The sequence below is a fragment of the Calypte anna genome, chromosome 1 (genome assembly GCF_003957555.1).
Source record: "Calypte anna isolate BGI_N300 chromosome 1, bCalAnn1_v1.p, whole genome shotgun sequence".
NCBI classification, from domain to species: domain Eukaryota; kingdom Metazoa; phylum Chordata; class Aves; order Apodiformes; family Trochilidae; genus Calypte; species Calypte anna.
In genome coordinates this window covers 126,750,108-126,766,317 of record NC_044244.1, presented here as the reverse complement: position 1 = coordinate 126,766,317, position 16,210 = coordinate 126,750,108, and the positions used below count along the sequence as shown (strand labels likewise).

The window sequence follows — 16,210 nt, the reverse complement described above, 5'->3', positions numbered from 1 at the left end:
GAGCATTAAAGTAATGCTCCTAATTCAAAAGTTTCATTCTTTAAGTTCACAGACTGTGGGGATCAAAGGATGTACCTCACAAGGGACAGTAATTCAACCTGTGGTTATCTTGGCAGCAACCAAGAGGAGGTCTGTGTGAGAACTACTGATTCAGTGCTCAGAGGGGCTGTTCTGAAGTAGCATGGAATAACCTGCAGTAGACAGAGTGTAGAGCTGTGCCATGACCTTTTGTAATTCAGCTAAAGTGTAGATTTCCAGTACTCTTTTCTTCTAGCTACTATATTCACTGAACAAGGCCAGGTTCTTGTGGAAAAAAAATTGCATGTCATCACCTACTAAAAAAGCCAATCATTCCAGATATGAAGAAAGGGGCTCAATTAACTCCCAAGTCTTTAAAAATAAAAAGAAAAAATAGGACTTTTGAAGTTCTTGCCTTTAAAGTTTTGTTAGTTTACATCACATTGGACAGCTTTCTCATTTTAAGATTTTAGGGTTGTTGAGGGTGTCGATGTATATATATCTGTTGACCTTCATTTTTTCAGATGTCATGCTTTCCTCAGAAAATCTGGATTTGCAATGTACAAAGAAAACTTATAAACTAGGAAGCATAGTTACAGTTTTAAAAAATCTGTTACCTTCTGGTAAAATCCTTGAAAAACTGTACCTTGCTTAATTTTCCAATTATGAATTTACCTGCATGATGAAGAAGATGAAAACCAATTTTATTTTCCTTGATGTATTTTAGGGAAACTAATTCCATGTTATCTAGTTATATTCTGACCATGGTCACGATTTAAGACTGCAATTGCTATTTAAAGAGAGAAGTTTCAGTGGCTGTGTCATATCAAATACATTGCATTTCTATGCTGTTACTGTTAAAAGGGGTGCTCTAAATTACATGGTCTTAATTCTGGAAAATCTGAATATATGCAGGTGGACTTTTGTGTCAGCAAAGCTACACTCACTTTTTGGAGCTCCATTTGTTTGCAAAAATCGATTCTGTAGAATTGAACAGCACATTTTGAAAATATTTCTTAAATTCATAGTAGTTCCAGGAGAAGGTAGAATAGCATTATTTTCAGAGTTCTTCCTTAACTAGGAGACAGTACACCTTCACATAAACCTTCTTTCACTTTTTAATGTGATAATTGAATATGTAGGATTTTCTTGTCACGTTAGCAGTTTTAAGGTAGCTTAAATCTGTGGCTAACAAAGCCTTAACTCTGTTGGTTTCTGTTTGTACTCTTAAAAACAAGTGATGAAATAGACCTAAACCATGCAGTCCCACATTCTACTAGGTTGAAGTTACATGAGGTTTCTCACAGAAATCTCTTTTCATTTAAGATTGTGCTAATCTAAAACAAATGCATGTATATGTAGAACTGGTCAAATGAACCCCAGTCATTTATAGGGGAAAAAAAGCTTTGAGTTTGCTTCCGGTTAAGTGACTTGATGGGAGATCTGTTAAATTAAAACTAAAAAAATACCTGTTAGAAAAGCTGGAGATCTGAATTTTTAAATTGTTGACAATTTGAGGCCATAAGAGTTGATATGATCAAAAGATTAATTTACAAGGAGTTATATAAATTGATTATGTCTTTGTTTTTTATTGTACACAGGTACCTAAGGATAAAACTGGCCTGAAAGGAAAATCTGGGGGAGCTGGGGAGCCTGGCTGTTCTTACACCTGAGTAAGTGAATGCTTACCTGAAAATTGACAGTAAAAAAAGGCTTAAATTGTTGAATATTTTTCAGCATTTTGGTAGCTAATGACAGTTACTGACTTGAGAGAATAGCTTGACTTCTGGGTTGAAAAAGACTAGAAGCACTAGAGCTGGCTAAAGAGAATGTTTAGAGATTTCAGTGCTTTGCAGTTGGTTTGCTTTTTTATTGCTACCCCTAAAGGCTCTAAAGCCTCCATAAAATTAAACATGGAGTATATACAGGATTTTGCAGTATTTTTTTGTTTTACCTTTTCAGTTTTTTGAGACTGATTCTGAGTCTGAATGGCCTGTTTATTGAAGTTGAACTCAATCTTGCTGGGTTTGATCATGGTAAAGCACTGAAGATTCAGCAGGACTGAAGTCCTGAGAAAGAGGAAGGTTAAGTAGGAGGTCATCAGAGGATGCAATCTGGGAAACAACCTTGTGGTAGCTTAATATGGATGTCTTAGAAAGGGTGAATGTTCATTTCATGTTGTTTGAGACAAAAGCTATTTTCTCTGTTGGGTTTGCTCCCATTAAAGTAGTTGGATTGGATATAGCTTCCATTAAAATAGGCATAACTTTTCTTTATCATATTTGATGGGGCATGTGGCAGATATTCCTAGAGGCCTTAAGTTCCCCAGGCCTAAACACAGCCTACATATGATTCTAAAAAAGCAGGAAAATACTTTAGTTACCTACCTAGCTTCCTTTCCTAGCAATCCAACCATTATTCTGCTTGCACTACATTATTTTCAATGTCAAAAAGGTACTTTTTTGTACTATTTAGCAGGTTTTTTAAGTCATATATATTCATATACAAAATACATGTAATCTTAATGAGAGGATAAGTATAGTATAGCATGAAACTTCTTTCTGCTGGTGACATATTTTTAATGATGGGCTTAATTGAGTTTTTTGAAACAACTTCCAGAGCTGGAGCCTTTCTGCCTGCTGGCATTTACAACGCTAGGCAAATTATCTTTAGTTTTGGAAGGCTTTAGTAAGTTGAATATCCTTACTAGTATCTACATTAAATTTTACAAACTCTACTTATCAGCTAAGTGCCCCTTGATTTAATCTGGCCTAAATTTGTTATCAGTGCATTTTATTTCAAGCCTGTGTTGTCATTTAATCATATCCTTGTACTGAATCCATGATACCTTACAAATCAGTGTCACATCACTGAGTAAAAAAGTGTATTCCATTTTGCCATAGTATTTACTGTGTTTATTTAGTTGTGATAGAATAGCAGACTAAAAAGTCCCAATTTTTTTTAATGTTAAAGAAAATTAAATGCATAACTTAAAAATATGCCAGGCTTTGTTAGCTATGCAGATAGGAGACTTTTAATTAATTCAGAAATGCATTGTGGCAGCATTTAGTATTATCATTCTTTGATTTGTAAGATAATGAATCACAAATAATGCCTGAGAATGTATTACAAGTAATCGGTTGCTTTTCTGTGCATTTGTAGTTCTTCTTATAGTCCTGGTTCCTGCAAACCATGTCAAAATTCCACCTTATCATACTCACACTCACTGTGAATGGTTTTAGGAAGTAGGTCTGTGAGCTAGCCAGCAGGTGTAAGGTTTAATAAAGGAGAGAAGTTCAGTATTCTTAAATGATAATGGCATGTTTTGAAACCAAAATTGGCTCAACAGCTCTGTTTTGAATCCAGCAGGGACCTTTGAGAAAGGTTTTTGCCTTGTTTCTTTTTAACTTCCGTACAAACACCCAGCAAATGTTTTCATTTATTTCCTCTGTTATCAGTCTTACTCTGCATTTTTTAGTCTATTGCTTTTGACAGTGATGAAAGACAGGTATTTCCTGACCTTTGGTATTTTGGGTGCTACATAAGCTCAGCTGTTCATTTCTGGAATATTTTCTACTCCCGCCTTCTTCCCATTTAGTCATTTGGAAGGTGCAATTGCAATCTTTTTGGAATTATAATTTAAGTTTTGTGCTTGTGTATGTGAGACTGGAGCTTGCCCGTACAAAAGAAAATTGGTATTTTGCTGGGATTGAGAATTTGTAGGTGTGTAGTGACTTCTGCCTTGACAAAGGTATGTCAGTGTTATGTTACTTTTACTTGAAAATTGTCCTTAAATGCTGTTGGAGGAAGGCAGAAGTCAGGAAGTATTGAACTACAAGATTGAGATAATCCAACTAAATTGTTTAGTTTATTTGTTTATGAATATAGGATTGAGCTTTACTCTAATTTAAGTGTTTTATCTAGTTTATTACTTTCCGGTTTTTACAGTTGCTGCATCACCTACAGATTTTCTCATTCAGACCTGAAATTGAGTCCCCCTCGGGCAAGATTTTCTCAGTTATGCATGGAAATGAACTGCCCATGTTTTTGAGAGCTTCTTGCATCCAGCAATTCTTGTGCCTTGTGTTCTGGAAAGATAGACAGATTTGTGCAAATCTACATCTGGGTCTGAAGCAAGACAAAAGATACCCATGAGACAACCCTCTTGTGTACTGCATTGTGTTCTTTTCCAGGGATGGGTAGGTAACACTCTGTTCTGTATATAGAGGCCAAAGTGAGGACCCCTGGTACTGTTGTTACAGCCTGTTGATACTGTAGGATGAAGCCCTTCAAATTCTTTTAGCAGTTAATTACAGGGAGATTGTTATTATTTTTGTAAATCGTAGTGTATGGTTTCTGACAGTTTTTAAAAGATATCATATGCTCTGCTGTTCATAGTCTAGAGGTCTCCGGGGATGTAAAACTCTCTACAGTATCTCACAGAGATCAATTAAGTTTCTAATTAGAGCTGTATCAACTTAGCATCTACTGAAATCCTAAAAAAGTTAATAGTTGATGAGATAATTCTAGAAGGTTTTTCTAATCTTAGGAGAAATTTCTTGCTTGAGGATTTTTTACTTTTTTTTTTTTTTTTAAATTTATTTATATTTTTGAAAGGGTTTCTCTTTTGTTGGGTAAGTGGCATATGAATAATGGAAAGCTCCAGTAGCTGAAATGTTAATACAAAGGAACCAAACAAATTTATTTAAATAATTTTATTTATTAAAATAGCTTGTACTCAGGCAGCTAACAACTCAGGCAGCAAGGTTGTAACCCTCACCCACTCTTTCTGTCTTTGCAAAACAACTTATTATGGTCAGACCTAAAATGTCGAAATTATATCTCATTGTTTTGCCTGAAGCCAAGTGTCACAGTCTTTCATTGGTGTTTGGAAGGCTGTGTATCCTGAAATTTGAAAGGTACCAAAGTCCTGTGGTTGGCCTCAGCATTTAAATGTATAGACACTTCTGCTTTATGAGACTGTAAACCAGATAATTCATCATGGAGATCTGGAGGTAGACGTGGGCTCTAAAGAACCATATGCTGTATTACAGATTCCTTTGGAGGGGGAGTGTTTGTTTTTAGGGATTCCTGGAGAGTGAAAGCCTATTATGGTAGCATTGTGTGTGTAATAAATCATGTACTTTGCCTAGATTGATTTTTTTTTTTTCCTTAAAGGTCTACGACCATTCAGACATTGTGTCATAATAACAAGTACTATTCTTTCTGCAAACACATAAGGGGAGGGATGATTTTTTTAAATTAAAAAATGTACAATAATATCAGTGTCTATATAAATAAATGATAGTGTGCAACACAATTCATGTGAACAGCAATGCATCTGTATTGCTGTTGCCTGCCCAAATAACAAGAAATGAGAAGGAAAGAGGAGATGACAAGGGGGATATGTACTGAAGACTGGAATTGTGGTATGAATTAATTGACAGTGTGGTTTTATTGGGGGGGACACACTCGTTGTATGAGGCTTCATCTGTGTGCTGCTCTTCGACATTTAGAAAGCATCTTTAGTGATCCATTTTGCAAACCAGCTCATGCAGTAACTGGCAAAACAGAAGCAATTAGTGGTGTAATCTCCAAGGGAATCTCAAGCTTCACTTTAAATGCAATGATTAAATCCACTAAAATGGTAACTATTGCTGGCAAGAGCTCCTGTAATTGGTCACTAATGTATTTTGTTGTAGCAGTCGATAACTACTGGATTTCATACATGTAATTAGTAATGCATACACGTTTGGCCAGTAAAATTGAAAATCCTAATAACCAAGGCTAGAGAGGGTGGGAAGGAACAAAGAGCCAGAGAACTGAAATAGTGCTCTGTTGATAGTACCTAACTAGAACTGTATGCTTCAATAAAACAAGTGTCCTACTGTGCTGGAATACAAATGGGCTGTCTGTGGCAGGATATAGCAAAGACATTTGGCAGAGAGGGATTTGAAAGCTTCTGGCATAATGTAATTGAATTGGCCATTTCTTTAAAGATACAGCAAATTGTTTGCTGCAGCATTCATCATCATAAGGAAGGTCAGACAGCTTGCCAAACATATGATATTCATAATAAAAAATAAAATGGTGACGCTTATATTTAAACACAAATCATGTTATCATATTTGTAAAAGCTGTAGAAATGAATGGGAATATTTTTGGTGGCGCTGAGGCATTAGTAATCTAAGACAGACTGTAATTCAAGAGGGGAAAAGCGTATAGTCAGGGAAAAGACCTCCAAGGGAATTCAGCTAGTGAGCAACATATGATCCCCCTAACATGAGAGGATAGTAGGTGTTCTGTCAGGAATGCTGCTGACTCTTCTGATCACTTCAGGGTAAGTAAGCTAGTATCATCCTATTTTTTCCCTTTTAAGAAAAAAAAGGAAAAATAACAAAGAACAGGGACTTCAAGAAGACTTTGAAAAGAGACAAAATCTAAACTGAAGCACTGCTGAGTTTTGTTAGCCAGTTATGCTGTGACAGAACAAGATGATGCAACAAGCTGTAGCCTATCTGAAATGTTATATGAAATACTCAGTATTGGTACACTGGGAAACCCCTCTCGAGTCACATCCAGAACGCTGCACATAAATTGCATGATGACAGGGGCTTTGGGCCACACAGTGATGCCTCTGCAAATGAGTAGCTGTTAGCTTTTAGGTTCTAACACATTCAAGAGACTGGCATTTTGATTTCTTGCACCACTGCACCACTGATAGGGTTGGAAATGGGAACCAAAATAATTAGATTGGATATATAGATCCCAGCAAACCAGCCAAGAAAGCGGCTGTGCTGGGGAGGGCCACTCTGAATTTTAAAATGTGCTGGTGCTTTTTCTAAGAGAGTGCAGGGACGGAAGGAGTAAACCACAGTGCAGATGCTCTCCATTTATATTCAAAGCATGTAATAAAATAATTGAATATACGCTTCCTCCTATTAAAGCCTGTTAAAATCACTAATAAAGTACATCACTGTTATATTAAAAAGGGAGCACACATTTTCAGGTAATATATCTTAGTTACAGTATACACAGTGTACAGATCGGCAGAGGGGGAAGTGATCTTTTACATCATTTGAGACATTCCTCCTTGCTGATACAGGACTGTTCCCATTAGTGCATTTTCTGTTGTTTTGTCCAGCAGCAGCTTTGAAGTATTCCCTCTGGCAGTCTTTTTGCAGGCCAACAGTTGTTCCCTCCAAAAGGCCTTTCCTGCTAGTCACTCGATATTTTCCTTTAAAAAAACCCCCAAACTATTTAATAAATCTTTTGATCTGCTCCGTGAGTTTCCATGTCTGATAGGAAATTTCTTCCTTTTTTGCTATGCAGATTCTTCCTTTAGATATTTGTAAACAATTGACTTACTTTCTATTTGCCCCACTTTGCCATTTTTCACCTGTACAAATTTCTCTCTCTTTTTATTCAAAAGTAAGTTCTGCAGTTTTGTTTTTTATGAAACCCTCCTTCACTGAATCAGGAGATTAAGGAGTCCAGGTCCTCCTACATTTACAGGGTATATATATTTTTTTCTGCTAGCATAACTTCTGATGCTTTTCTTCTTAAAAATTCTGTTATGTAGCTTGCATGCTCGTAATACCTCCTACTTCATTTATGGCTCAGTATACTTTTCCCCTTCCTTCCTTATAACTTTTTAAAAAATTATTATTATTAATCTTGTTATACCTTCCATTTTCCCTAGATGCTTTCCTTTTGTATTTCTGTGTTCCCTTTTCATTGCATTAAATCCCAAGTCCTTGTCTCTGCAGTTTTTTTATCTATCCTAATTAATGTTAAGCATCAGTCCAAAACAGCCCACTGGTTTGTGTGCACATCTGCGAAGAAGAAAACAGTGGGTGCAGATCTCAGTATCTCCTGTGCTTCAAAGGCAGATGTACAGGGCTGTCTCTGCTAATACTATATCATAATAACATGTGCTTAAGTATTTTTCTACTTTCACAGAAGCCTGTCCTTGTCTTGTCCCTCAAACACTGGGTAGAATTTGTAAGCAAATCCAGTGGTTACTGAGTCCAGTTGTAGTCACTGGGAAAAGCGACTTTGGGCTATTTCTGAACATCCTCGTTCTGAACTAAATACCAGCATTTTTCTCCTGTGTGGAGGAGATAGTTTGGGAATTCTGTAGGAACACATCTTTCTGGTAAAATCCAATCAATTTTGTCAAATAGAGACTGAAATTTTCAGTTGGTCATCATCTGGTAATAAGTCTGTGAAGATTTATGGTATGAAAAGTTTTTTTTGTTTGAAAGTTATGGAACTAAAAAGATACACTGTAAATAAGCTAAAGGTAGAAGAATTAAAACAGGAAACAGTTTTTGTTATTCCTCCAGTATTCACTGGTATTTTGGAGCTGAAAGACTGTTGTAATTGAGAGGAAGAACTGTCCATTGGCTGAAATCTTGCATCCTGTTCAGATGAATTTCTGAAATACAGATTTACTTCAATGTTTCAAAGTTATGTGTAATGCAAGAAACGCACATTTTGGTTTCAAAACTTGTTGGGTTACTGTGGGAACCCAATCAGTAATGTAGTGGTGTCTTAATAATCTTCATGTTTATAAATGTCATTAGTTGAGGTTAGGCCTTTCATACATGCATTTTCTTAATATACATTCATTTAGCTGAGGTGATGGTGATGTTTCTGGAGGACAGTTGCAACACAGTAGTTAGTGTGCTTTTTTAGATTACTGATCTGCAGAATGTGAATGAATGCAAGTGCCATTGACTTGAATAAAGAGAACAAATGAAATACTTTGTGCAGGTTCCATAATGTATCTAGGAGGATGGCAACACTTGATCTCCCAGGTTTTGACTACTGCCACTCACTCAACAGCGAATTTTACACAGGCTGTAAAAACAGGGTGGTATATTACATAGGTAATATTTTCTGTACCTGTTAAGAGTTCTAACTGCTATTAAATATTTCCCATTCCAATATAAAAATTACCTTCTGTGATGTGAATTTGAGGTAATCGAAGCACCTTACATATTTCAGCACCACAGTATAGCATTTGTTTTGTTTAGGAGATCTGCAGATGGCTTTAATAGAACCATAGATTCATAGGATCGTTCTGGTTGAAAAAGACCTTTAAGATCACCAACAGCTAACCTCGCATAATCTTTCTATTTTATTAAAACCATATGATATAAATAGAATGTGCGACATAGCTAACTTGATTGTGCTGTACCACAGAGTAAGCTGGGCTGTTTCTTCCTTGTCAGAAAGACTTCTCTGTGCTTGTTTTTGTCTTATCTTTGGTTAATGGAATCATGTTTATGCCCTATAATTGTCTTCAGAACTAATTATTTTCAGTGAATATCTGGCCCCTTGCAACTTTTCACTACCAGTGTACATTATATGCAATGACTTCTAAGCCATACAGCTAATGAACTTAGCTCTTCATCACTGTGTTGACTTTGCTTTTGAATGCTGTCTGAAACAGATAAAAGAATATTCAAATTCTTCTGCTTTCTCTCATTTCTTATGCCAACACTTAGAAACATGGTGAATGGCCTCCTCATGTAAGATAATATACCATCAAGGAAAATTTCAATTTCTTGCTGAACTGGTGAAGAAGTTCCATTTACGCACAGCTGTAGAAAAAAAAAAGCATATAGATAGTTATTTAACAAAAATAATATCATGTGTGTGTAGGACTCAATTTTACCAAAGGATATGGAAAATTGGAAGATTTTTTTCATGCTCTTGAAACAAAATCAATTGTTTATATGTGATCTTAGGGTAATGTGCAACTTGCTTTGTTACTTTAGCAAGTTTCTTAGAGTTACAAAGCATTAGTTCTTAATATAACTATACCCTTCTACTGATGTATTGTTTGAAAAAATTAAGCTTGTTTAGGAAATTATAAATGACAGTACTGATATCTTAGCTTCCTACCTTGGTTAGTGCTTCCCATATTCTCATTTTCCGTGCACCTCTCCAGAAGCAAAAGCAATACAAAATGCAGATGTTGAAAGGCATGAAAATGTGTTCGAACTATTTTCCTTCTGTCTTGGAACAGTGGCTGCTGACAGCAGAAAACTTGCTTGCTTGTTAAAATTAAATTTGAAACAACAGTGTAATAGTGGTAGGAAATTGTAGGATGGAAGGGTGCCAGGAAGCCTATCTTTATCTACCCTTTCGGTGTGTGTAAGGTGAGCCCTGACAGACTTCAGCTGGCTCCTCGGTTGAGCAGTCTTGCCCTATATGACAAGTGGTTTAAGCATCCTTAAAACAAAATGAAAATGCTTTGTACCTGGGCAAAAGTTATTTAGGCAGGATACCAAGAACAAACACAGGCACAACAATACAAGATGGTTTTTAGGACTTAGGCTTCCTAAGTCTGTGTTTCTTGTTGGTTACTTACACCACATTTAACTGGGCCACAGTTCATTACCTCTTGCCATTTTCCTGGACTAGGATAAAAAAAATCTGTGTTCTGGGGCTCGGGCTATTGGATTTTCTGGTTGTAAAAACACTGCGAAGTTTTCTCAAGCAAGCTGTGAGTAAATTAGAAGATGATGCCTACTCTGAGCTGGGTCAGAGTCAGCATCATTCTGGCTTATTCTGTTTCTCCTCAGCTGTCTTAAAGCAGTTCAGCACCCAGTTGCTTCCTTGCTATGGTTCTTACCCAATGGCTTTGCAGTAACCCAATCTGTGGAAGACAGTGACCTCTCTATGCACCTTAAAACCATTCACAGAAATGGCTGTAATTCTGCTGATGCAAAATGCAGCTGCCCATTTAAATCCCTTATTCTTCTAGAGAGGCTGGTTATGTCTGTGCTGTGCACTGGCTTCTATTTCATTTCTCATGCAGTTTTTACGCTATTTCCGTAAGCAGCTTGGTTCCTGATTACTTCAGGGAGTATTTTCCATGATATAATTGTAATTGATACCAGCTGAAGTGCTAAAGCTACCAGTCCCCTAATTTAAATTAATGCCAGTCAGAGACAGAAGAACTGATAGCAGGATTGTGCACGGGAGAGGGCTTTGCTTTTGGAAATTATTTAGTTTGCTCTCATAACAGAGTAAGAATTTCCTGACCTTCAGGTCACACAGTTACTCTTGTCCTGGGTGGCAAAGTGGAATCAAAGTGGTTATGAAGGGACGATCAAGGAGGAATCTTAGTATAAGTGTTTAATGATGTTTAGTGCATTACTATTCTCTTCATCAGTGCTATGAATGCAATCAGGCATTTTAAAATAAATCTACATATGTAACTGGCTTATAATAATGCAGCATTGGTTTATATCTTTTTATATCATTTGTTTACATCTGCTCCATTTAACACTCTCTATTGCATGTATGTATGTATCCATTTATCTGTATATATATGGAGTTTATATATATAATGTTTATTTATTTTATGAGACATAAGCAGTTCTACAGCTGGACTGTATTATTTATAGATATTATCTAATTGTTGGCAAATATTTGGAAGGCACAGGACCCACCACGGTTTCATGAGGCTTGTGTAGCAAACTGGATTGTACCCAAGAGAAAATCGAAATTGTTTCCTGAGCATGAGAGGCCACCTTGAGTTGACCTGCTTGTGTGTTCAGCTTACAGACTGTTATCCGTACTCCTATATGGGTACCAGTTGGAAGAACAGTGGGGCTATGTGGAAGATTATGCTGGAAGTTACTGATGTATTTGTGTTTTAAAAAATGCATGTGGATTTATCTAGTTTTTTTCCCCAGAGTCCTTACTGTGCTGGTAGAATGAGGTACTGTCACGTAGGCTTCAGGTCACCCAGGTGCAAATGGTTTGCACAGCTCCACTGTAGCTTGTTCTGCTCATTAATGTTTCCAGAAAAATAACTCAGGTTTTCTTTTCTGTACACCGAGTCCATATTTTTTTATTTATTTGCTGATTAATTTAATAGCTTGTCCTCTATGTGGTATCTTGTGCTGTAGGCAGTTGCTTGCCATGCTTCTCAGGAAAGCCCACATACATGGGTTATGAAGAGCCTTTTGTTAAGTGTTCTTCCTATTTGTCTTGTAGGCATCTACAAATATATGTAAGTCTAGCCTAGAACCTATTAAGGTTATTATGGCCTTACTACTTACATTCAAGTTCAACTCAGTATATTGTGATATTGCATATACTCTTAATCATACTGTTAACCAGTATCATCTTTAAACGTATTCCATGTCCCCTGGGTGTCTACCTACCATCTGTTACTTTATCCCATTAGATTTCCACCAGATTTCCCATTTTCTCTGCAGCATGCTGTGCCGAAAAAAAACCCTCCTTACAGTTTCCCTTACTGATCTCCTAGTTTAGTCTTAATTACACAGCTAATCAGATTATGGTGACTTTTTCTATTTCTCAGCTCCCTATGCTTTCCAGCTTGACCAAAAACCATATACAAGGAGATGATTCTCTTAATTTCTGCACAAAGATACTTATGTGCATGCAGAATGAGTATACAAGATTCTTCTAAACACTGTTTTCTGTTCCATTAACTTTAAGTGGTGGGTATAAAGGCTTATGCAGGGCCCACTTCTTTACAACTTCAGCAGCCTCTCAGCCTACACTTCCACATGTGGGCCAAGGGAATCTGACTCTTTCGAGCTGACTGAAGCCAATCCACATGCAGAGGCCCCAGAAGGGCTCATCCTGGCCTCCCTCCTGCTCCTTGGGTGCTGTTGGTTTTGCCATTGTGCCCTCACAGAGTGCTGAAAAATGGTTTTATTTGTGAGGTGACCATCCCCTCAGATCAACAGTCTGATCCAGCCTCCCTCCCCGCCACATGGCAATAGTAGGGTCTTAAATAAGCTTAAAGTGGCTATTCATACACAATGCTGAAATACTTTACTTTGCTGTCCACCTTTTTAAAGCAAACCATTGCCAGATCCAGTCCGCCTGGGATGGACTATAAATTGATGTCCTGGGGCACTGCATGACAAGCAGCTCAGGCGTTTGTGCAGAGTGACAAGGTGGGCACGCAGAGAGAATAACCATGCTGTTTTTGCCTAAGCATCATTGCCCAAATGAAAACCTGGGGAAATGCTCTTGAGGCAGAGGAAAAGCAGATTTCTGTTTTCTATAAAACCTGTAGGAAATTTAGGGTTCAGGGAAGATGTGTGAGAATTATTTACAAACACTGGTGGTCTTATCACCCGGGTGACTGATGTCAATAAACTCTCTAGTTGTTGTTACAGAAATACCTCAGAAGTCTGGAGCTTGGACTTGGTAACAGTTCCAAACACCTCAACTGATAACTGACATTACCCGACAGACATTCCTGCAATGAGGAGCATTAGAAGGGATTCATTCATCCGCTGCTCATTGTTTTTTTATTGCTGGACAAAAACTTGCCTGATAGAACTGCCTGTTTTCATGCCTAATGAACTGAGCCAGTCCTCCGTTTCTGTCCATGTACTACAGGAATTAAACCATATGGAATATTATTGTGGAATATTTAGATTCATTTATAAATACAAAGATTCATGTGCACAAATTGGCTTCAGTCTTAATTGATTTAGAATACTTGATTAGACAACACAGCTGAGCCAACACAACTCTTGCTGCTGCTGAGAGGTGGGTCAGCCTTGCTTTTGTCTTCCCTGCCTTCTGGCCATATGGTGCTTGTCTGACTCCTTGCTCCACCGCTGAACTTCTTCCTTCTTGGAAGATATCAAGCCATTTTATCTGGTTTGATGGTGTGAAGCAGGTGTGAGGAGCTGTGAGTGTCCCTTCTGGAAACTGCATTCAGCATGAGGGTTGCAGGTCTAGTTGAGAAAACCTCTAAGAGGTATGAGCTAGATCAGCGTGGGTTCATTTCTACTTACTGTTTTGATCAAGAAAAGGAGTAGTCTGGTTTTACGTATACCTTCTGTGATACATTTTTAGACATTAGCACCTGCATGTGATATAATAGACCTGTGTCAAAAAAAAAAAAAAAAAAGAAATTTCTAACACAGATGGCATGATTGATAGAACTGTGGTTTTACATACGTTAAATTTTAGTGGAGTGAGACTTTTGACTCTTAAACGTACATTATCCTGCATTCCCAAGTAAAAGATTAAAAAATGCCTTGGTGCATGTATGCTTGGCAGAAAAACAAGACTTATTACTTCACCGAGTAAAATCCTGTGGTCACAGAATGAGTGTTTTTCATCCATCAGCTAATTATGTAGAACGGGGTTTCGTTTCAGTAGTTTTTGTGACTGATGAGGGTATCCTAAGTACGGGTGCTCTATTTCTGTTTATTCAGATTTTCTGTCCTACCAGCGTTCTGCAAAGCTAGCAAGTCTTGTCTGGTGTACTGCCATCCTTTAGAGTGGCCTCATAGCAAAGCATGCTGTAATGCAGTCTAACTTTGGGAAACAGCTTTTGCAGCATTAGGATTGACCAGTTGGGTATCGTCTTGATTTAACAGTGGCCCTAGCAGGCATGTGTGAAGAAAGTGCAAATGCAAAGGCTGCAGGGCCAGACTTAATGCTTGCACTTGAAAGCTGAAGCAGGCAGTAGGGCAAGAAACGTCCCCATTAGTGTTGCCCCAGTTCAGCTGCTGCCCTCTCCTTAGGGTGGGAGCACGGGTGGGGGTGGCAGGAGCTGCCCAGAACCGGGAAGTCAGTATGAAGGGAGAGGATCGTGCTTCTAGACAGAGGAAGCAAGGGAGAGGAGATGCCCTAGGTTTTGATAGCTCAGGTGCACTTTACTCATATTTAGGGTCTCCACAGTTGTAATAGCATTTTTATTTATGTGCCATCTCTTTGGTTGTTCTACTGTTGTCTGTAGAGAAAAAAACCTTTAAAAAGTGTAGTGTTAAAAACAGTACCAACAGCAGTCCTGGCTTTCCATGTCCTGGCTATTGGCACTGCATGACAAAAATCTCTTAAAGCTGACCTAAACCCGTACCTCAGGTAGTAGGTTTGTACTGCTGTCTCTTGTGGACCAGCCACTGGAAAGAGACGTCCAAGTTGGATTTCGTGAAGTCCATGTGCCATTGCACCTGCAGAGCTAAGCCAGAGGGTCAAACTGAGCCCAAGGACTTGGTAGCCTCAGGGAATCACCCCGTTTGTGCCACCCAGCACAGAAGCCATCGCAGTGTCTGAACGTGGGCATGTGTCCCTCAGCAGCAGCAGCAGCTGGGCTTCCCCCGGGGCTGGCTGGGCGAGCTGCATGCCAGAGGGGCTAGTCAGAGGCCAGCTTCATGTTGAAATGAAGCAGCAGCATGCACGGGGTAGTGGGGGACTTCAGCAGCCGGTTTTCTATAGTCTCTTCTGACCAAACCTAAGTGGGTATTTTTTTTTCCCCCAGCAGCTTTGAGATAGAGAAGTCTAAACACATTTTGCATGGGACTGAAAGCCCTTGCACTTCGGGCGTCTCACTGGCAGATTTCAAAACACAGCTGCAAAATAGGAGGGTTTGCAAAAATGACACGAGGACTATAATGGAAAACAGAAGTAAATGTAAGTGTCATGGCTTCTTACTTTACATGTGGGGACTTTTATATTCTCAAGTGATTACTGATTTTGAATATCCGTATTTGTACACTGTAGAGTTGTGTTGGTTGTTTTGATTTGTGGTCTCCTAACGAATTATTTGAGAGAAGTTACAGCCATGTTGCTTACAAAAACTATGTCATGTCTGTGTGTGCATACAGGTGCATAAATTCATCTTCTGATTGCACATAATCTTCACTTTCTCTCCATGCGGACCCCAAGGTGCGGAGGCATTTTTCACCCCATGCACAAGGCAGTATCTCAGACCCACAGGCTCTGCAAAAGCAAAGTATTCCGTAACCGTGGCAGTTAATTTTTGGACACGCAAACCCGTGAGAAATCAACATTATTTTGCGGGCCAGTAAGGTGGTTTTGCAGGGATGAAAGGTGGGCTGAGGAGCTGGGAACGGGCAGGCACTGGCCATGCATATGGATATTGTTTGCATCCAGGCCTCCCCTCCCCCTCTCCCCTCCCCCTCTCCCTGGCTCACACCAGAGAAGCACAGAAATGGCTGTGGTTGTACCTGCTTCTTGTGGGTGATGGGTTGTTTTTCCCCTCCAATCGCTGCAGGCACGGAAGAGAACGGCAGCTTTATCAAGCACTTCAATCTGGTTTGCTGAGTGTAACAGTTTATGAGAAAATGGCTGCCTTGTTTTCCAGAGCTGTCCCAGGGATGACCACGCAGGAGAAAATGAGGATCTGAGCATGAGAAATCGC

The 16,210-nt window shown here is 38.6% G+C and overlaps 1 protein-coding gene across 2 annotated transcripts in view; it reads left to right on the top strand.

The window, feature by feature from the left end:
- TBL1X (transducin beta like 1 X-linked) overlaps positions 1–16,210 on the top strand; it is a 201,411-nt gene that overhangs the window by 57,736 nt on the left and 127,465 nt on the right. The window contains exon 2 of one of the 2 annotated variants that reach the window (XM_030446170.1): positions 1,620–1,691. The exons of the other annotated variant lie outside the window; for it this stretch is intronic. The gene's annotated coding sequence lies outside the window, so the exon portion shown is untranslated. The remainder of the gene's footprint in view (positions 1–1,619; positions 1,692–16,210) is intronic. 2 annotated transcript variants of the gene reach the window in all.